Source organism: Pangasianodon hypophthalmus, chromosome 18, assembly GCF_027358585.1.
Source record: "Pangasianodon hypophthalmus isolate fPanHyp1 chromosome 18, fPanHyp1.pri, whole genome shotgun sequence".
In the NCBI taxonomy this organism is placed as follows: Eukaryota; Metazoa; Chordata; class Actinopteri; order Siluriformes; family Pangasiidae; genus Pangasianodon; species Pangasianodon hypophthalmus.
In genome coordinates this window covers 19,440,362-19,461,148 of record NC_069727.1, presented here as the reverse complement: position 1 = coordinate 19,461,148, position 20,787 = coordinate 19,440,362, and the positions used below count along the sequence as shown (strand labels likewise).

The window sequence follows — 20,787 nt, the reverse complement described above, 5'->3', positions numbered from 1 at the left end:
TCCACCGGCGTCACTTCGAGCGATTGGTGCCCCTGCCAGACGCGTACTTCCTCGAAACAGATCATCGATAGTCAAGAGTTTATTCAGCCGTATGTACATGTATTTTAAATAATATATATTACTTTCAATTATTTTATTTATATGTATACGGTTTTGATAAAAACCTTCTTACTTTTTTGTCATATATACCGACGGTTGTCAGACTTCAGAACATTGCATTACAGTGATGCTCAATTGTGCAATATTTTATTATTTTATATAATCTCATTTTCTTTTACTATTTGTAAAATATTTTATAATTTTATCATTTTATTTATTTATTTATTTGTCTTATTTTAAATTTCTTTCTTCCTATTTTTTAGTCTTAATACCTGCACTTAAACTGTCTGTGAGCTGCAGTGATAACTGAATTTCCCCACTGTGGGATCAATAAAGTTTATCTTATCTTTTTTACAGTGGCTCAAACGCCATCGCCTTCGCCCGTAGGTCGACCTCGGCTAGTCAAAAGTCTGTTTAACGGTATGTTTTTTGTTGTTTTTCAAAATTTTATAGGTGTATATGTGTATGTGTGCTATTGATAGACATTTTTTTTTTTTTTACAGAGGCGGAGGGAGGGTCAAATCTGAACCCCGGACTTAATCCGGAAGCGCCGCCCGAACCTGATCCTCGTCAGAGATCAAAAGGCCGACGTCGGAGAGACGGAAGACCCGCTTGCGGCAAGAAATATATGCGGATCATCAGATTGTTGAGTCGTGTTATATGTAATTATATCGCTAGCGTTTCTGTCTTGTGTGAGAAGTTGTGATTTGAAATGATCCCTTTAATAGTCTTTTTTTTTTAGCAGTTCGATCGGAGAATGCTATAATAAAAATAAAAAATAATTTATCCAAAGGTGTGACGTTTTATTTAGTTCTCACTTCTCGAAATAAAAACCATAAAAACATATAAAATAAATAGAAATCATACAAACATATAAAATAAATAAAAACTATAAAAACATAAAATAAGTAGAAATCATAAAAGCATAAAATAAAAAGAAATCATAAAAACATAAAATAAATAAAAAACATATAAAATAATAATTATTAATTGCAAGAAAATGTAGATAGAGTCCTCGCTGAATTACGGTTAGCCGTAGACAGATTAGGACTTATCCCCTTTCACGTAGATGTACGGAATAATTTGCTGGAAGATGAAAATGTTGCAGGAATCCGGCACGATCCTCCACAGGCCATAGAAAACGCCATCCTTAGCCTAAACCAACAAGACGACCCTCTTGAGGCTATAGAGAACGTCATTCAGAGTCTAAACCAGGATCCCTCGGTAGTCGGTGCAGAGGAGGAGGATGAGGTTGTAGGTATCAGGGACGAGGAGGAGGGAGAAATCAGCGTAGGGGAGGATGGACAGGTAGGTAGAGGGTTGGAGGGCGTGGGATGAGCAGGGGGGAGGAGGAGGGTGAAATCAGCGTCGCTTCGCACAATAGTTTTAACACAGTAAAGATGAGGCGCGTGTTAACCGTTCCCCCTCCGGGAGACGTGCCCGATATGGCGATGTTTTATCGAAGCGTGATCGGACTCATTCGCGAACTGGCTGATGATGCGAGATCCGTAGCCGAGTGCAGTGAGGTGATACAGCTGGAAGCGGTCGGCGAAAGCGTAAGAGATCATGTTTCGGTCGTCGCCGATGACGTAGGTGAAAATATTCTCCCTGTTTTTGAAGATTTGCTGGAGCGGGTAGTGCAGTCAAACAACGCCATCGCCGCTGACGAGCCAGTAGAACTGATAGTTCAAGTGGTGCGGAACCCTACACAGCAAAATATCCAGTGTTGTTTAGTGTTGTTTTATGGTGTTAATTTTTCAGAGTTAAAAAGTGTTGATTCTGGTGTTGATTTGAAAGGCATCAGCACTTGCAGTGAAAGTCAGTGGTGGGGTTAATGTAATTACAGCGAGGTGACGTGATTGACACTAGTGAGGAGTTGATCCAATTTCCGGTCCTTGCCCCTGATTTCCTCTTTGTGTAATGGCGGATGACCACGAGGAGAGGACGGCGTTCAAACAGGTGTGATCTTTTTAATAGCTTATACCAATTTTATATGTATACGTTTTAAACATTTAGACTATAAGCTTCTCAACACTGCTCTTGTGCTTTAGACAACGCGGCAGACCATCGGAGCCACAAGGACAGCTAATGTTAGCAAACTGAGCTAATGTCCAATAACTCGACATCCATATTCCTCAGTTCCTGAGGCTTAAGTTATTTGCGCCGACATATTATGACAGTTAAATGCATTTTCTCTCGAGTATTTCAGTACAGCTGACACCGTGCATTAACGTTAAATAGCCTGTTCATGCATGTTAACACGGGACTTTATTCAGACTTCGCCCGTGAGCGCGCGCCGCGTCGGATGGTCTGAGGAAGTTTCTCGAAGTTGATCATATATTACGCTCGCCTCCAAACTAAGGCCGCACAGATAAATGATCAGATTATCAAGCAAGAACTGGTTTGCTGAACTTCTGTGTTGTGGCCAGGTGCATATTGAACTTCATCCTAGCTCATGGCATGGTGCCTCAACGCGCGTTTCATCTGCAGTCATCTATGTAAAAGTAAATAGGAATTATTTTGCTGCTTTAATATTGGTGGGATGACTGATGGCTCTGATGGCAGCGGCTCGCTGGGTTTTATTTCATATTAACCATGTTATTGTTTTCAGTTTTTTCTGGACCGACAGCTTGAGTCATGCTGGTGAAGGTACAATATCAAGGTGTGAAGGAATTTGTGAAGTTGAATAACGATTGCACATTCCAAGATTTTGTCGATGAAGGTAAGTTAAGAAGCTTGTGATAGCGTTTAGATAATGTGCTTCTGAAAGCTAGTCATAGCAGTAAGCTGATAGAAGTTCACAGGGCTTGTTTCTAGGTTAGAGCTTTTCTATTCAAACTTTCTGAAATATTGAGGTTTTGCTTAATATAATTTATCTTGATGTCTATAATAAGGTCTCATTTGTTAGTATTACTTAACTTATAGAATGTGGATTATATGTTTTGGAGAGGCAAGAAAAATAAGTTTGAAAGAATAAAGGTGCGTTCACACCATGTCCCAGTTATCGTAACAATGACATTCTGACTTGTAGACAGTGTCCATGTCCTCGTAGAAGTCATAGCTGTTCATAAATATAACTTTTGATTTTAGTAATGTTAAAAATTAAGGTGCTTATAGTTAAATGCTATTGAATTAAACTAATATTTGACTCTTCTTAAGTAAATCATAATGAAATCTAATTGTAGTCGAAAGTGTTTGGACAGTATGTTTTATGTTTTTAAAGAAGTCTCTTCTGCTCATTATGCCTGCATTTATTTGATCCAAAGTAAAGCAAAAACAGTAAAATTTTGAAATATTTTTACTATTTAAAATAACTGTTTTCTATTTAAAAAACATTAAAAAACTTACTGTTCAAAAACTTTTGACTGGTAATAGATAGATAGTAACACTATCATAAGACTTTAGTTATCATATAAATCGTATTATTTATACAATTATATTTGTTATTGTTGAAATTATTTTTCAGTTACAAGCAAATTTGGGCTTGCAAGAACTGCAACTCTTCAAGTCTTAGACACAGACACCACGGAGGAGGAGGACATCTTCCATGAACTGATTGAAGGCAGTCCACAATTATGCCTAACTGTAAGATGTTCAGAAGAAAATATTTTTGCTGGCTTGTCTGACGGTAAGTATATAATAACACTTAAGACATTCTTTCAAGGGCGCTATTGTATCTATAGGTACAAAAGAATGGGTTGGAAACACATTTACATTTATCTGACACTTTATTATGAGGGAATATTACTAGTGCTAGTAATGCAAACACTGTCTAACCTAAAACAGGTTAGAAAAGGAATGAATACAAGTAGTAGTAAAAATGTACAACCAATTTTTTTTTCAACATTATGTGCAGGTAAGTGTGCAAGAAAAAAAAATGTTTATTTGCCTGTTTCCTGAATATTTGTTTGGGTTAGGATTTAAACCAGGGATTTGAAGTTCCTGAAATATTTAGTGACAAACCGGTGAACAAAAGGATCTGGTGGTTATCGCTGTCAAAACTTCAGCTAGATCTAGCAGAATAACAACTGACAATCTAGCACAGGGTTTCATCGAGATAATGACAAATTTCAGTGGTTCTCAAACTTTTAAGCCAACGACCCCTAAAGTAGCATTGAAGAACTTGCAACCCCCACTACCACAGAATACACAAACAATAAACAAAAGAAACTGTCCTGTTCAACATTTTAACTATAATGTAACTAACATTTTTAGACCTACGAATTACAAATTTATCCATTTCTGCCACTGTGGTTTTCAACTGCAGTTGCGCACTGTATTGCTAACTAGTGAGCCAGTTGCCGCGGGATGCAAGTAAATATTGCATTTTTCAAACCATTTTGTGATCCATTGAAATTATTCAGAGACCCCGGGAGTGATCTTGTCCCCAAATTTGAGAACCACTGCACTAGTACACAAAGTTTTGTAGTAGTTTAATAGTAGTTTTACTATTAAATTTCAAATTAATGCTTTTACAGGGAACATGAAAATGTTTTGCTTTCAAGAGTTTTCACCTGCAAGATCTTCAACCCCCAGCACAAGCACTGATACTCTTTCACTCCCTTCTACTGACTGTGAAGAGACTGAGAGAGCAGTCCAGAATCAAGCAGCAAGGGCCAGCAACAGTTTTGGCATAGATGCTGCAAAGGCAAAACGAGTATGTATGCATGTTATCTGGTATGGTTAATTTGTCCATATAATAATTTTACCATTTTACTAGACTGTTTCCACCTGTATTGTGTTCATGTATCGTTAGATTGTCCAAGATGCCCTGGAAAAACAATCTGGTGGTGAAGATGTGCTTGAAGAATACCAGACAACTAAAACTTTAAAGCACAGCACCAGCCGTCAGCTTGTTAATGTTGTTGTCATGACAGAGATTCATGGGTAAGACTTCAGTGCACAGATTCAGGAAATACACAGCAGTGTATCAACTTGTGTAGAAAACAAGGTTTTTAACTTTAGCATAAACCATATCTTCTTACTCTGTAGGAGGATCCCTACACGCAAACAGCGGGACATATGCCTTTGTTTCTCTCTTTCCTAGCCTGAGAGACCCTTTTTCCACAAAAGGCTATGTAAGAATCATTTGTCTTGATGTACTCGTATAACACAATCTTGTTAGACATGATATATTTATCTATAAAATGTGACTTACTGACTGTTCAGATTTAACCTAAATATATTTTCTTGTCTTTTTGACAGGAACATTTGTACGATCCAGAAAAGGGAACAGGGTACATCTCCTGGCACCTAAAAACTTTGTTGAGAAAGAACCCAAAACAGAGATGTCTGCTTAGAGAAAGTGGAGGACCAAGTCGGCGAAGAATGACGGACGTTGGGCAGCAGCTTGAAGGAGATGCATGCAGGGAGGCAATTTCCTTTCTTGTCCATGCAGCTGATGAAGCTGAAGTTATGCAGAAGATGAAGCAAACTTTTAAGCATAGACAAGAACTGGTACACAATCCTGAAAGATCAGCTGATGTCCTCAATATATTTCCAAGATTTCCGGATGTGAAGAGGATTGGTAAATATAACATTTATGATCCTTTTCAAAAAATGTCTGAAGTCTACGTTTTAGACATGTCTTTTGATGTTTGCTACTTGACATAAGGCCACACTTGACATGCTTGCTACCTAGTCTTACTCCATTCATAAATTTATCTCTCACTCACACATACCTTTCATAGTGATAGTAATTGGATTTAGTTGACAATGGTTGACTCATTTGCATATAATTTATTAGTCTATCAAACGACATGCACACACTATCCATTTTGGAGGTAAAGATTGGTATATAGTCCTAAGTAACATCTTATTCATTTTGTAATGTGCTTTGTCATTAGATAAATCAGGACTTAATCAGCTCTGCTGTTCAATTCTGAAACATCCAACAAGTTGCTTGAGAGGTGGGAGACTGCATTTAAGCAGAAGATAATCAATGAAGAAATTCGGAGTCTTATCAGTGCAGCAGAGGGACAAGGATCTGAAAATGGTTGGCCTGATTTGAGAGGATGTCTTTCAAATTTTCTCTGGTTTCTTGCTATATAAATGCTAAATGTTTTTCTTTTTTTATTCTAAATTCCAAGATTGGGACAATGACATGTCATCTGTTATTCTCCTGTTGCATCTCCTGCCTCCTCCCCCAGGGAAGAAGAAGACTAAGATCTGCTCGACAGAGGCTGTTGAGAGACTTGTGAACTTCCATAAGGTAACACCCACAATACTGATGTAGAAGTCACATTTAAGTTATGATTTTTGTTATGAGTACTATAATATGGTGGTTTTCGTTCCTGGTCCTTGGGACCCACTGCTTTGCACATTTGATTTGTCTCTTAACTGACACATTTCAGTTCATGGTGCTCTCACCTAATGAAGTGAAGATTATGTTTATTTTTGCTAAGTACTGGAAGATCCCTAAGACTAGGATTGAAAAACACTGCCATAATCTGACCCTGTCTAAATTTTACCTTTTGGACTCTCAATTGATTGTGGGAGGGAGAGTCACCAGCCATACCTACTGGCATCTGGAAGACTCAAGAGCAAGATTGACAAGTTCTATGTGGTTGTGGACAAGCACCTCATCCCTTGTGCAGGAACCAGCTCTTTGAGTGCTGTCGATGAGCTCTTCAAAGTTTACTATGTGTTCAACCTGTCATATGAGGGAGCCCTTGTCAACGTCTTCACCTTCCTCCAGACCACAATCTACAACATCGATATTGGTCTTACCAGTGAGTCTCCCCACTTCAAGGAGTTGCGTGCAAAACTGTTAAACTAGTTTAATGTTAAAGTGTTTATGCTGTTTGCACACAAACAGACACTCTTTGATCTCTCATTTAAGACTCACACACAGTTTCTATCCTTCGTTGAAGTTCAAGTTGTTATGTGCACAGAGTGGCTGTAGTCGGCAGTTTTGTACATATTCTGGTTTTCGAAAGCATTTGAACAGTGCTCATGTTACTGAATCCAGTCCAGTTCTTGATTTGCCATCTGGTGAAGTGTTAACTCCCAGTGTTAATCAGATGGCAGATATATGTGCCTCAATAGTGGCCAAATTACAGAGCAGTGGAGTAGCTAGTAACTTGGTGTCATCGTTCATTTCGGAGCTTGAGGACCTTATCACAGAAATTCATAACCAAATTCGCCAAAATGTGATGTCTGTCATTCCTCTGGATAACCCAGTCAGATCAGCAGTTGAAGGTCATTTTGAGAGTCCCTTTTCTATGTTTAACAGTGAAACAAAAAGAAATAATTATTTCATCAAAATTATTCTTGGCATAAGATACGACACTGGGAGAAACAAACAAACAGGATGTGATGATCAGGTCCCAGTAAAAGAAACATTCGTTTATGTCCCAATTTTGGAATCATTAAAATTTGGGTTTCGAAATGTAGATGTATGTACACTGCTGAAAGACATTTTGAGGACTTTTGTGATGGAAGTTACTTCTAGAGTCATCCATTATTCTCAAAACATCCCAGTGCTTTACAAATTCAGGTATACTTCGATGAATTTGAAACTGCAAACTCTCTTGGCTCTAAACGTGGGGTACACAAAGTTGCTCTGTATTTTGTGCTTCGGAATCTACCTCCAAAATTTAATTCAAGACTGATTTCATTTGGTAGTGTTATTTCATGCACAAGATGTGAAAAAGTATGGGTTTGACCCCATTTTGGAACCACTGATTCCAGAAACAGATAGTATTGAACTACCTTTTTCGACAGACAGAGTTTATGGCACAATATGTCAGGTAACTGGAGACAACTTGGGGATGCATTCAATCCTTGGATTCACAGAATCATTCAGTGGCCATTACATCTGTCGTCTCTGTTTGACAAAGTTGATGTCCAGTCTGTTTACAGTGAGAATGATTTTAGCGTTATTTTACGCGATCGGACAATTTATGAACAGCAGTGCAGTGAGTTGGAATCTGACCCTCAAGTCAAGACACGGCCTTAAAAGAAACTCAACACTCAATAGTCTGCAATGTTTTCATGTGTGCCACAACTACTCTCTAGATGTGATGCACGACCTCCTGGAAGGAGTTGTCCATTTTGAAATGAAACTATTGTTTGAGTATCTTTCAGAAAATTTTGTTACACAGAGTGAATTGCTCTCGAGAATATATTCAAATGATTATGGATATTTAGAGAGGAAAAACCACCCTACAAAGGTGAATTTGGAGCACAGTGGAAATAGCATAGGACTCAACTCTATCCAGGCACTCTGTCTAATCAAAAACATTCTATTATTGTTTGGTGATATTGTACCCGTAGGAGATAAAAACTGGCATTTGCTTCTTCACTTACTTCAAATTCTTAACCTGGTGTTTTCCCCATGTATTTCTAAAGGTATGACTGTCCACTTGAAACATCTAATTGAGCACCATGAAATATTTAAAGAATTGTACCCACACAAAAACTTGCTGCCCAAACATCATTTCATGGTCCATTATGCTGCCTGTATTCGCAAAATTGGTCCGTTGGTGCACATGTGGAGCATGAGGTTTGAGGCGAAGCATAAGGTTTTTAAGAATACACTAAAAAATTTCAAAAACATTACCAAATCTCTAGCAAAAAGTAATCAGATGTCATTAGTCTATCTTTGGGAAACACCACCATTGAGTCAAGTGGAGTGTGGACCAATGAAAACATTCTGTTGGGATGATGTGAATGATGGTGAAAAGTTGTCAGGAATGCTGCAGAATCCCATACAGTCAAGCATGCATTCCATGAACTGGGTGAAAATAGATGGGACAAAATACAGACAAGACCTGATTGTATGCAATGAAATTGAGGATGAAATTCCTGTTTTCAGTCAGATTCGGAAAATACTTTTAATTGACAGCACTGTGTATTTTATTCTTAACAAACTTTTGACAGAACAATTTTCAGAGCATCACCATGCATTTGAAGTACAGAGATACTGTGAATTGAGTGAACTTGTTAGAGTTAAAAAATAACACCATTTGTTGTTAAGCTATTGACACAGTGTCAATTTAACACCGACTTGGTGTAAATGGAGCCTGTGGGGGGTGGAGAGAAACACTTATAGTGTTAATGATAAACACTTACAGTGCTTTTTTTAACTCTGCAAGTGTAAAAAAAAGTAACACTACTTTAAGTGTGCTTTTAACTCTATTTAGTGTGGACCTATATAAACACTGAAAGTGTTGAATTTAACACTTTAAAATTTGCTGTGCACCGGGGTTTCGATTGCTCCTACGTGCACAGCTGTCGAGGTTACTGTCACGTCTGCAACGACCCCGCAGCCGCTCAACCCCTTAGAATGCCCTGACTGTCGCAGAAAGTATTTGCCCTGACTGTCGCCTTCATGTTTTGACCGACACAAAGAAGCTAAGCAAAACATCGCCACCGGGAGGGAATTTACTCTCTGTGACCTGGTGAAAAAAATGCAAAAGCTGTGTCCGTTAGCGAGAGAGCCTGCGCGGGAGGCGTGCATAGGTGTATTAAATCTAAATGTAAAATCTGCGGGGATGCGTTAAAGAAAGGGTCGTATACCGATCACAGGTGCTACATTCGACCTCTCCTGGTGGATAACGAGCGTCCCGATTTGATCTTTTATGACTTTGAAACGTTCCCGGATGAGAAGGGAGAGCATGTCCCCTTTCTGGTGTTTGCAAGAGAATGCGTTTTACGGTCCAGGGTGTGTTAAACAGTTTCTTATGGATTTCAGAAGCGATCGGTACAGACAAAACGTTTTTATAGCTTACAACGCTAAAGGGTTTGACAGCTACCTGGTTTTGAAGGACATGTTGAAAGAGGGGCTATCACCCCGTGGGATTTTCATGACGGGTAGTAAAATATTCAGTTTCGAGGATGAAATTCATAGACTCTCTCTTTTCTACACATGCGCCTTAGCGATTTCCCAAAAGCTTTGGGCTTCGGAGATCAAGCCAAGGGGTATTTTCCTCACAAATTCAGCTCCGCGGAGCATCTCCGGTACGTAGGCCCCTACCCTCCCCCCTCGGCCTACGCAGGGCTGTGTTAAATTCAGAGATCAGTTTTTAAGCGAAACGTGCATGGACTCTTTCGGTTCCATCGCTTCAGCATGTATGAAAGTGTTTATAACAATTACATGGTTCCTAAAAGACTGTCCATACCCTGCCCATATGGTTACGCGCAGCGATGTAAAAGATTCTTGCATGCGTCCATCCAATGGTTAGAATGGGTCATGGCTAAAGAAGAAATCTTTTTCTGGCACGCTCTGAATATGGGCGAGAAACAGATCGGGCCCTTTTTTGTAGACGGTTACGCCGAGATAGACGGCAGAAACACGCGTGGGAATATCACGGTTGCTTTTACCACGGCTGCCCTCAGTGTTTTAACCCCGTGTAGATATGTCTGCTGAGGGGCGTGACCTTCGGTGAGCTGCACCTGAAGAGAGTTAGGACATTAGAGTCCGAACACGGCGCATGCGTCGTTGTAGTGAGAGAGCACGAGTGGGACGAGATGAAAAAAATCATGTGCGCGGGTCATAGTTTCTCCGCATGTTTAACCCTCCAGAGCCTCTCTCCCCTTGCGCTGCTCTATACGGCGGTAGTACGAGCGCCGTCAAGTTGAGACACACCTCGGGGCCAGGGGAAACGGTGTACTACGTCGTCACTTCCCTGTAGCCCTACGTTAACAGTACGTGCCCTGACCCCTTAGACCACCCCACCGTCATCTACAAAGATTTCAGAGACCCCCGAAATTACTTCGGTTTAATCAGGGCCACCGTCTATCCGCCCCGCAGCCTCTTTTTTCCCGTTTTACCTTACAAAAGCGTGCACGGTAAATTAATCTTTCCGTTGTGTCGCACCTGTGTGGAATCCAACCATCAGCAGGATCCCTGCATGCACGACGATGAGGCCAGAGCGCTGACTGGGGTTTGGGTCACGGTAGAATTTAACAAGGTCCTGGAGATGGGGTACACAGTGGCAAAAATTACAGAGGTGTGGCACTTTGATTAAAGTAGCGATTCTGTGTTTACGGGGTACGTACACACGTTCTTAAAAGGAAAGCAGGAAGCCTCGGGTTACCCACCCAGCACGACGGATCAGGAAAGCAGGGAGAGATACATTAGGGACTATCAGGAGTATCAAGGCGTCCTGTTTGACCCCTCCAAAATAGAAGTGAAGACAGGTGGCTAAGGCTCTATGATCAGAGAGCTTTAATGAGATGGAGATACAGCGACCGTTGCGTTCAACTCCCCGCTAAACGTAGTAATATATTCATAGCAGCTACCTGGAAATGTTGCGAGAGAGGATTCCTTACATGGGCACAGACAGTTTGGTTTACGTGGTGAAGAAGGGCGAGACGCCTTTAGAGCTGGGGAACTATCTAGGGGACTTGACGGATGAATTGGACGGGGATAGCATTCAGGAGTTTGCGGCAGCGGGCCCAAAAAGTTACGCGTACCAGACGAAAAATAAAAAAAGTAGTGATGCGCGTTAAAGGCATCACTCAGACGCGGAAATGCTGTGAACGGGTCAACTTTGACAGTGTCCGAGAGCTGGTGGAGGGATATCTGCGGTCCTCAGTGGAGGGGGGTGCTATCGAGATCCCGCAGCACGGTATAGTGCTTGATAAAAAGGGTTTCACATTAAATTCGACATTTCAGAAAAAGTTTCTGGTGGTATACGACAAGACGTCTCTTTGCGGACGGAACGACTCTGACCATTTGGTTAATGCATATTTTTTAATTTTTTAAGGGGCTAAATAAAAAATGTCACACCCTTGCGTTATGGAGGAAGTCGATTTTGAGCCTAGGTTCATCTTCCCTTTTTCATGCATGATCGTGGGTCCTAGCGGATGTGGGAAAACCTATTTTGTAAAAAATGTATTGGAAAACTGTAAACACGTCATGAATATTGTGCCCGAAAACATTGTGTGGATGTATACTTCTTTTCAACCTATGTATGATGAGCTGCGAAAGATGAATAAAAAGATTAAATTTGTTAAAGGCCTCCCTGATTCTTTTGACGATGAAAACCTGTTTCCTCACTATCAAAAACATTTGATCATTTTGGACGACGTTATTTTTCAAGCCTCCGATCATCCGTAAGTGGTTAAAATTTTTACTCAGTACCGAAATCACAGAAACATGAGCGTCATGATGCTGACTCAAAACCTGTTTCACCGAGGTAAACACAGCCGTACCATTAGTCTGAACAGCAATTATTTGGTGGTGTTTTAAAAACCCTCGGGATAAACTCCAGATGAACATATTAGCTCGGCAGATCTTTCCGGCACAAAATGCATTCTTTTTAGAGAGTTTCGAAGATGCTACCCAAGACGCACACGGTTATTTAATAGTCGATCTCCCACCCGGGTGTCCAGAGCAATACAGACTGAGGAGTGGAGTACTTCCTCACCAGTGGTCGACCGTGTACGTGAGAAAACCATGACGGCTCGTATAAAAAGACACGCTCCCTTACTCGCCGCTCTGTACCACTCCACACCCCGGAAACGTAAAGACATCCTTGTTCACTGCTCCCCCGACTTTATCCGGACACTGTGTGAAATCGCTTTAAATCTTTTAAAGGGGAACATCCCCTTAACCCCTACCCAATACAAAAAACTACGACGGCGGAGAAAAATTATCAGACTGCTGGCCGATTTTTTTTTTTTTTTTAAAAAAACTGTTTAAAGCAGAAGCATCAGAAACAGACGGGACGTAGACTGACCGTGACGCTGAGCGACCGTGATGCGGCGGAGGACCGTGATGCGACAGAGGACCGCGGGGGAGGCAAGGACTCTTCTCGAGACAGCGGGGTACAATCCGTACGATCGACGATGTTTTGAGGAACCTCCCCTCTCGGGATCGCAAGAATGCCGAATACATCATTGAGAAATTATCCGAGAGCGCCGGAGGGTGGAATTCGAAAGGGGAATTTGTTTATAAAGGCGAGGCGGTGAAAGGGTCTCATATGATCGATTTATTCAAACACCTTTCGCCCTCCCCTATTAAAAAAAATCCCCGTCTCCCACTGGTTGGGCAAAATTTTTGAATACTCTGTTGGAACTCAACATCCCGTTATCCTCAATAAATAACCTGCAGGCTCGTGATCAATACCGTTTCCTGAAGACGGGCACGGTTGTAGAATTTAAAAGACATCGTGTGACATAGAAGTTATCCGAAGAAAAAGAGACTACGTTCCGCTACGAAAAGAACGAACAGAAAACGAATCGTTCTATCCCCGCGGTGGGTTAACTATACATAATAAACGAATCGATCGAGTGTTTTTTCATCAATAAAGATTTTATTAATCAAATTATTATGTGTCCAGTTTTTCAAAAAAACAGCAACCCTGTTTCGGGTAGGAACTGATTTTATTTTTAACGTATCTAGTCGTACAAAGACAATAGTTGGTCGAAAGATAATCCGCACGCGCGGTGATAGGGATAAAAGACGCAGTGATGACCGCATACCGTCGACATAGACTGTTGTAATTGAGCGCTATGGTACTCAGTGTTTTTGGAGCAGGATGGTGGAAGGGTAACGAGTAAAGTTGGGGGGAAATCCGTAAGAATCAAAAAAGGTGGCTTCACCCCCCTTTTCCAGGGTTAATGCTAACCAATGCTCGCCGGGCATGTGGGCAGGGTGTGTGTTGACCACGAAGTAGGCGGGAGGTCTAAAGGTCGGATTCAGAGAGGGTAGGTGGTCGGAAGCCCACACGCCATGAAATACGTTTCTCGGAAGATGCCGCAAAAGACTCTCTAGCTGAAGATTGTCCAAGTTTAGTAATAATCCACCAACACCTGTCTTTTAGAGTCAATCTCTAAAACAATAAGAGAATGATAGAATAGAGATCTATTCTCTAGAATAGAATCGTAACAAGCGTAGACGATAAGCGCAGTGGTATTCGGTAAAGGCGCTCCAAATTTCATCTCCAGTCTCAAATTACCGCTTGAGACGACAGATAGCGCGTCGCTATCGTCGGCGGGGTTGAGATTAAACGCGAACAGGGCTTATCCTTCATTAAATTCGCTGTGGTTAATGCTCAGAGGTAAATCTTTCAGATGTCTCCTGTCTTTGTAAAAAAAAAAAAAAAAAAAAAGACCGGCGCTGAATTGACTTCCGAGAGTATCCGGTGAAAAGTTGAGCAGAGTCTCGATCATGGCACAGTAGGGGTGCGTGGCGCTCCATTGCGAGATTAAACGATCCCCCAAAACGACGTCGCATTGGCTGAATATCGTATTCGGGGGGTAATTGATTAGGCCTACCGCAGCACCATCGGCCAGGTCCGTACCGTCGGCGTTAGTGATTTTCAGACGAAGATGCAACAAGGTGTCGTTCAGATCCAGATACTTTTCACCATGCCCAGGAATGAAAAACTCAATAGGACCCGCGTCGGTGATGGCCGACATGGGGGGAGATTTCCGTGTAGATTTTATCCTCTATAGAAAGCTGCATCATTGGAGCTGAAAATAAATCCAGCTCGCGCAGGGTACATTCGTGAGATTTCTGATGTAAGGGAGCCATATTTCGTTCCCTGATTAAAATATATCGAAGCTACAAGTGGTCTTCCTGTTCGACGGCCTGCTTCTCGCGACTGATTTCTTCTTCTTACCCCTCAAACGTTTATTAGAGGTAGGTGGGGGGAGACGTTCCCCCGGAGGACGTCTTCTCAACCGACGTGACAAAACCACGATACTCCCTGACCCCTCTTGATTTTTCCGCTTGTTGTCGGTCGACTTATTCCCCACAACCCGCCTGAACGTGTCCGATGTTTTAAGGTGTGGTTTGACTATTTCGAAACATTTTTTCAGCAGAGGGGTTACGAAACGAAACAGTTTTGAGAATATGGAACCTATACCGCGACCGTACGTGACGGGCGATCTGTAAAAACCCCTTAGATCCCCTCCCACCTGGCTTATAACGTACGAATCTATGAGGGTCCTCCATAGGGACCACCTGTGCCATTTTTTATTATTATTATTTTCCTCCAACCAGTGCAATGTTTAGACGTCGTGTCGCTATTACCGCGCGAGAACGAATGATGGTCGTGTAAAAAAAAAAAAAAACGGTTTTTTTTATGTATATATATAATATAATATAATATAATATAATATAATATAATATAATATAATATAATATATATATAAATAATATATATACTCTGTTTTTGGTCTAAAGTGAAGCGTCACGACAACCTTCCTGTAGCTGAATTCTACCAGTCGGTTTTGATCCGATTTTATCTCGATCTTAATGTTTTCAGTGTGCTGCTTGCTCACGGGTAAATAAATCCTGTGGAGGGCAGTCGAAACAGAGTGTGATGATGTCACCATACGTTCCTTGGACATCAACCACTCTCGTGAGCATAAGCGTTGCTGACCAGTTTCGGCCGTACTACGTTGCAGTAACAGAACATATGATAAAACCCCACGTGTAAATCGGCTGGATAGTAAGCCATCTTTCGATCAAACTTTGAACCACTCTCCGGGTTTCAGACCTAAAACGTAAGCGAGAGAAGGGGGAACCCCCGTTTGACCCCCGCCTGGAAATCGAATTTCTTCTGGACGTTATGTACCGGGTGGATATCCGAATTAATTCTTCTAAAATACGCGTCCAGCTCCGTTCTGAACGCTGCCAGGGTGCTGAAACTACCCGTCACAAATTTTTTACGATGTATCTCACTCTCGGTGGCCGGTTCTTTGGGCTTTACCCTCCATTCGAAATAGGCATGTTCCGTAGGCACTGTAAACCACGTAGGGTGTGAAACTTCCGTCAAGGAGACCTCCCACTCGCCTATCAAATTGATATGTTGGGCCAAATCCACGCGGTAACTAGAACTCTTATTATCTTTATAAACTTCGAGGCTAGCGTTGGAGGGTAGGGTAATGAAAAACCCTCTGTGCTTCGGGTTGTACATGATGGAAATGGCGCGGCGCCGGCGCATGTGTTTTTTATATATTTTTTAAATAGGAGGCTCTGATCCAACTGTTGAATTTCTCGGGCCAGTTTTTCCACAGTACAAAGACCTGTTTTTCACCTCTGACGGTACGGCGCTTCAGAATCTCTACGTGGTAAACTCGATCACCGTCCATTTTTACTTTTTGCAACTCGGCCTCGTAAAACATACCTCAAACAGGTTGTCCGTCATAATCCTCCAGTCTGTACACGGGAGGTTCGCGAGGAACACGCTCGGACACCTTTAACACGTCGTTGTTAAAAATATTTTTAATCAAATACTCCCCTCAATTTCGATATTCTGACGAGGTCTCCCTTCTTAAAATTCGTTTTTAACCGACCCTTCCGGACCATAGACGTACCATACAGGTTGTGAAACACTTGAAAGGCGTTCTCGGCGGTCACCTGCATAGGCGCCATTTTAATAGCGCTGTGATAACCACCGTTGTAGCTTTTCACCAACTCCTGTAAGACGTCGAGGTAACGCAGGGTATTGTTTGCTGTGAAATACCTCCACATTCTGCCTTTTAAAGTACGATTAAATCTTTCTATCACCAAGGCTTTGCAGTCGCTGGCTGTGGAAAAATGTATGGTATTGTATTTTTTCATCAAACTCTCAAAGCCCTTGTTAAAAAATTCTTTCCCCGCGTTGGTCTGTAGTTTTACGGGGGTCTGACTTTCGGCGAAAACGGATTCAAGAGCCTTTACCACCTCCACCGACGTTCTTCTCTTTAGAGCCCTGACGTAAGCCTTTTTGGAAAATAGGTCTATGACCGTTAATAAATAATTATACCCCTCATTATACCCAGCTTGCATATTGCACAGATCAGCTTGAAATTGGTTTAAGGGACGCGGGACGAAAACTCTATTACTAGTTAAATGTATTCTGGCGGGTTTGTGTAGAATATAAGTGTCCTGCTCGGATAAAAAAATCTTTGACGTTTTCCACCCCCCACCATCTTCCCCATTTCATCTTGCACACCCCTGCGTAGTTGTTCTACGCCGCCGAAGCTACCTGGGTGGGCAGGATCATAATAAACTTTTTTCATCAGACGTTTCTCAGACATGGTAAAAACCCAAATGAGACAAAAAGACTAGGTCACGGATTATTTGTTCATGTTAAAAATTCTTTATTCACATTCTTGTATACATACAAAACTAACTTTTTATCATATACAAAGTTTGAGCGAAGACAGAATGATCAAAAGTATGATAAATAACAGCGTGTAATTTTTTTAATTCATCCAAAATGTTTACAGGATGTCGGTTTTGCACAAGTTCACACGCAACATCGACAAACAGAACACAAAAAACAAGAAGATGCCATACTCGGACTTTTGACAATTTATTTACAATTTCTTTAAAGCTACCCGACAAACCAGATTTGCTCGCAGACACGGTATCCCACGCTATTCCAAGGTATTTGCGTCGGGTGGTTCCGGACTTTTTCCAGCAAGTTTTCTAGTCTCTCAACATCCTAGTCTTTGACGTTCATATAGATTTTGTTGCAGATTGCTCGACCCAGGATTTCTATCAGCTGAGAGATGATGATGTGGGGTCTCGTGGTCGATAGCCGGTTTCCCCCAGTAATGCCCCATTTTTTTTTTCAAAATATATACACACACACAAAGATTATATATAATATATACTCTGTTTTTGGTCTAAAGTGAAGCGTCACGACAACCTTCCTGTAGCTGAATTCTACCAGTCGGTTTTGATCCGATTTTATCTCGATCTTAATGTTTTCAGTGTGCTGCTTGCTCACGGGTAAATAAATCCTGTGGAGGGCAGTCGAAACGGAGTGTGATGACGTCACCATACGTTCCTTGGACATCAACCACTCTCGTGAGCATAAGCGTCACTGACCAGCTTCAGCCGTACTACGTCGCAGTAACAGAACATATGATAAAACCCCACGTGTAAATCGGCTGGATAGTAAGCCATCTTTCGATCAAACTTGAACCACTCTCCGGGTTCAAGTTTCGGGTTCAACATCGACAAACAGAACACAAAAAACAAGAAGATGCCATACTCGGACTTTTGACAATTTATTTACAATTTCTTTAAAGCTACCCGACAAACCAGATTTGCTCGCAGACACGGTATCCCACGCTATTCCAAGGTATTTGCGTCGGGTGGTTCCGGACTTTTTCCAGCAAGTTTTCTAGTCTCTCAACATCCTAGTCTTTGACATTCATATAGATTTTATTGCAGATTGCTCGACCCAGGATTTCTATCAGCTGAGAGATGATGATGTGGGGTCTCGTGGTCGATAGCCGGTTTCCCCCAGTAATGCCCCATTTTTTTTTTTTCAAAATATACACACACACAAAGATTATGACATAAAAGAAACTACATACGTGTTAACGAAAAAAAGTATATAATAAAAGAAATTCAGCAACCCTGAAAGCAGAATTGGGTCAGCTTTTCCAGACCCGCTATTTTCTTATCACCAGGCACAAAATCGTGGTACATTCGATAGATGCTTTCGTGGATGGGGCTCTCGGCTTTTATCGTCAGCAAAAAAAAGCACAACCGCCGTTCTGACTCGTTCCTTATCCTCCGGGAAGCCAAACTCATCCAGATATCGACGCACAGCCTCGAAGAACCAAGGGGTTATGAGTTTTTGCATCAAACCGTCAAAGTCGGTCTGGTGGATATCCTCGGGAGGGTCGAGCAGGCATGTGTGCGTTGCATCTGCTTTCCAGGTAGCGTGTCAGAGCCTTGTTGACCAGATGAAGCACGGCCATTCTCAGGCATTCGAAAAAGGCGGTCGGCCTCACCCAGTGTGGGACCGGAACATCGACTCGGTCAGCCTGATTGGCAGGGGGCACGTTCTCGGTGTCGTCGAAGCACTCCTGCAAAGCATCGCCAGAAGGCATGGTCTGATCCTCCATAACAGCCGAACCCTCGTCCACGGGGATAGAGATGTCAAAGGCGGCGTTATCGATAATGGATCAGCGTAACTTTCCTCCGGCAAAGATGGAAGAGAGTCCATTTAGTCTACGATGAGCGGCGTAGACTGGCTTTTCACCGAACCCTCGTCCGATGGGATAGAGATACCGGGTTCCACAGAGGGGGTGGGAGCAGGCGGTGTCGATGGCGGCGTTATCGGTAACGGAACAGCATAACTTTCCTCTGGCGAAGACGGAAGAGAGTCCATTTCGTCTACGATGACCGGTGTATGCCGGATTCTCTTAAGCACGTGATCTGCGCTGGTATGCATCGTTCTCTCTCTCTCTTTTTTCGGATTTTTCAAAGAACTCTCTTTTATTGTACACAATGGCGAGGGGGCGTGTCCCACCACCACCTGTTCCTGCGCGCGTGCCTGCGTGTGAGAGTTGAACGGGTGAATTTTTTCTGTCACCAGAGTCTCTTTCCAGTCACGACAACGGTGAAAGAGCGATGTGATTTTATCATTAATCTCGCTCATCTTTTCTATCCATGCTATAAACAGTACGTCAAACACGGTATGAAAAACACTGCAGTCCGAACTGAAAAGATCCAGGACAAAGTACTCCCTGGGTTTCCGCACTCCTTCCACCTTCTCTTTCTCCACGCAGTAACTGGCTCGGTAGAACCAACAACCGGTGCCTGAGGTTTTTGTCAACCAAATTGCCATGAACACAGTTTTTCGCTCAGAAACCTCCGGGGTATCAGGAAAGGTTTTCGGGAGACAGGGTCTTGCGATTTTGCTCCTTTTTCCTTCATCTTCTCCTAAATTCCTGGAGTTAGCCTACTTTAACACAGCCCAATCGTTGGAAGACAAAGCGGCTAGTTGTGTCGAGACAGCTGGACTCTCACCACCGTTGAGACCACTGACTGATATTTTCATGAATGTTATTCCTGTGTAGGATTGAGCATACAGTAGCTTTTCTAGGATCTTAGAAATAAAGGTGAGGTTTGATATTGGTCTATAGTTAGACAGCTGACAGGGTTCGAGAATAGGTGTTTTTAATCATTGGTTTGATAACTGCTAGTCTAAAAAAATTTATGTACATAGCCAGTGCTAAGGGAAGGATTGATTATCTTTAGAAGAGATTTAATTGTTTCTGGAATGATCTGTTTGACAAAACATGTAGATAAGGGATCTAGTATACAGGTTGATTTTGATGATGAAATTAATGAAATTAGTTCAGTCTCTAGAAGAGGAGTAAAACATTCTAATCATTGATCTGATATTTTATTATTATCTACAGGGTTAGTTATAAAACTGTCTGGTTTTAAATTAATAGTCTTTTAGAATTTTTTTACTGATATTTTCAATTTTAACATTGAAAAAATTCATGAAGTCATCACTGCTATATAATGATTGTGTGCATGTTTCTATTGTGGCCTTATTCCTAGTCAATTTTGCTACAGTATTAAATAAGAATCTAGGATTATTTTTGTTATCTTCAGTTAGGGTGGAGAGTCACATGAGCTTTTCTATAGCTCAAAAGGCTCTCCTTCCATGCTATTTGAAATGCTACCAAATTAGTTTGATGCAATTTATGTTCTAATTTTCAAGTTGTCTGTTTTAAGGTGTGTTTGTGATCATTATACTAGGGTGCTAGCTTTTTCTCTCGAATAATTTTTCTTTTAAGTGGAGCTACCTTATCTAGCGTGTAGCAGAACGTTGATTCTAATCATTTGGTTGCCTGGTCAAGTTCTTCAGGATCAGACAGTGATACACTCATGGTTGGTAACTCTGGGAGATTACTGATAAAACTCTGTACAGTAGCTGATGTGAATGTACGTTTGACACAGTACCGTGGCAAGATGCATATATT

The 20,787-nt window shown here is 41.6% G+C and overlaps 1 pseudogene; it reads left to right on the top strand.

The window, feature by feature from the left end:
* The first annotated feature begins 1,810 nt into the window (after nucleotides 1-1,810).
* Nucleotides 1,811-11,252, top strand: LOC117599569 (uncharacterized; annotated as a pseudogene).
* Nucleotides 11,253-20,787: the final 9,535 nt, after the last annotated feature.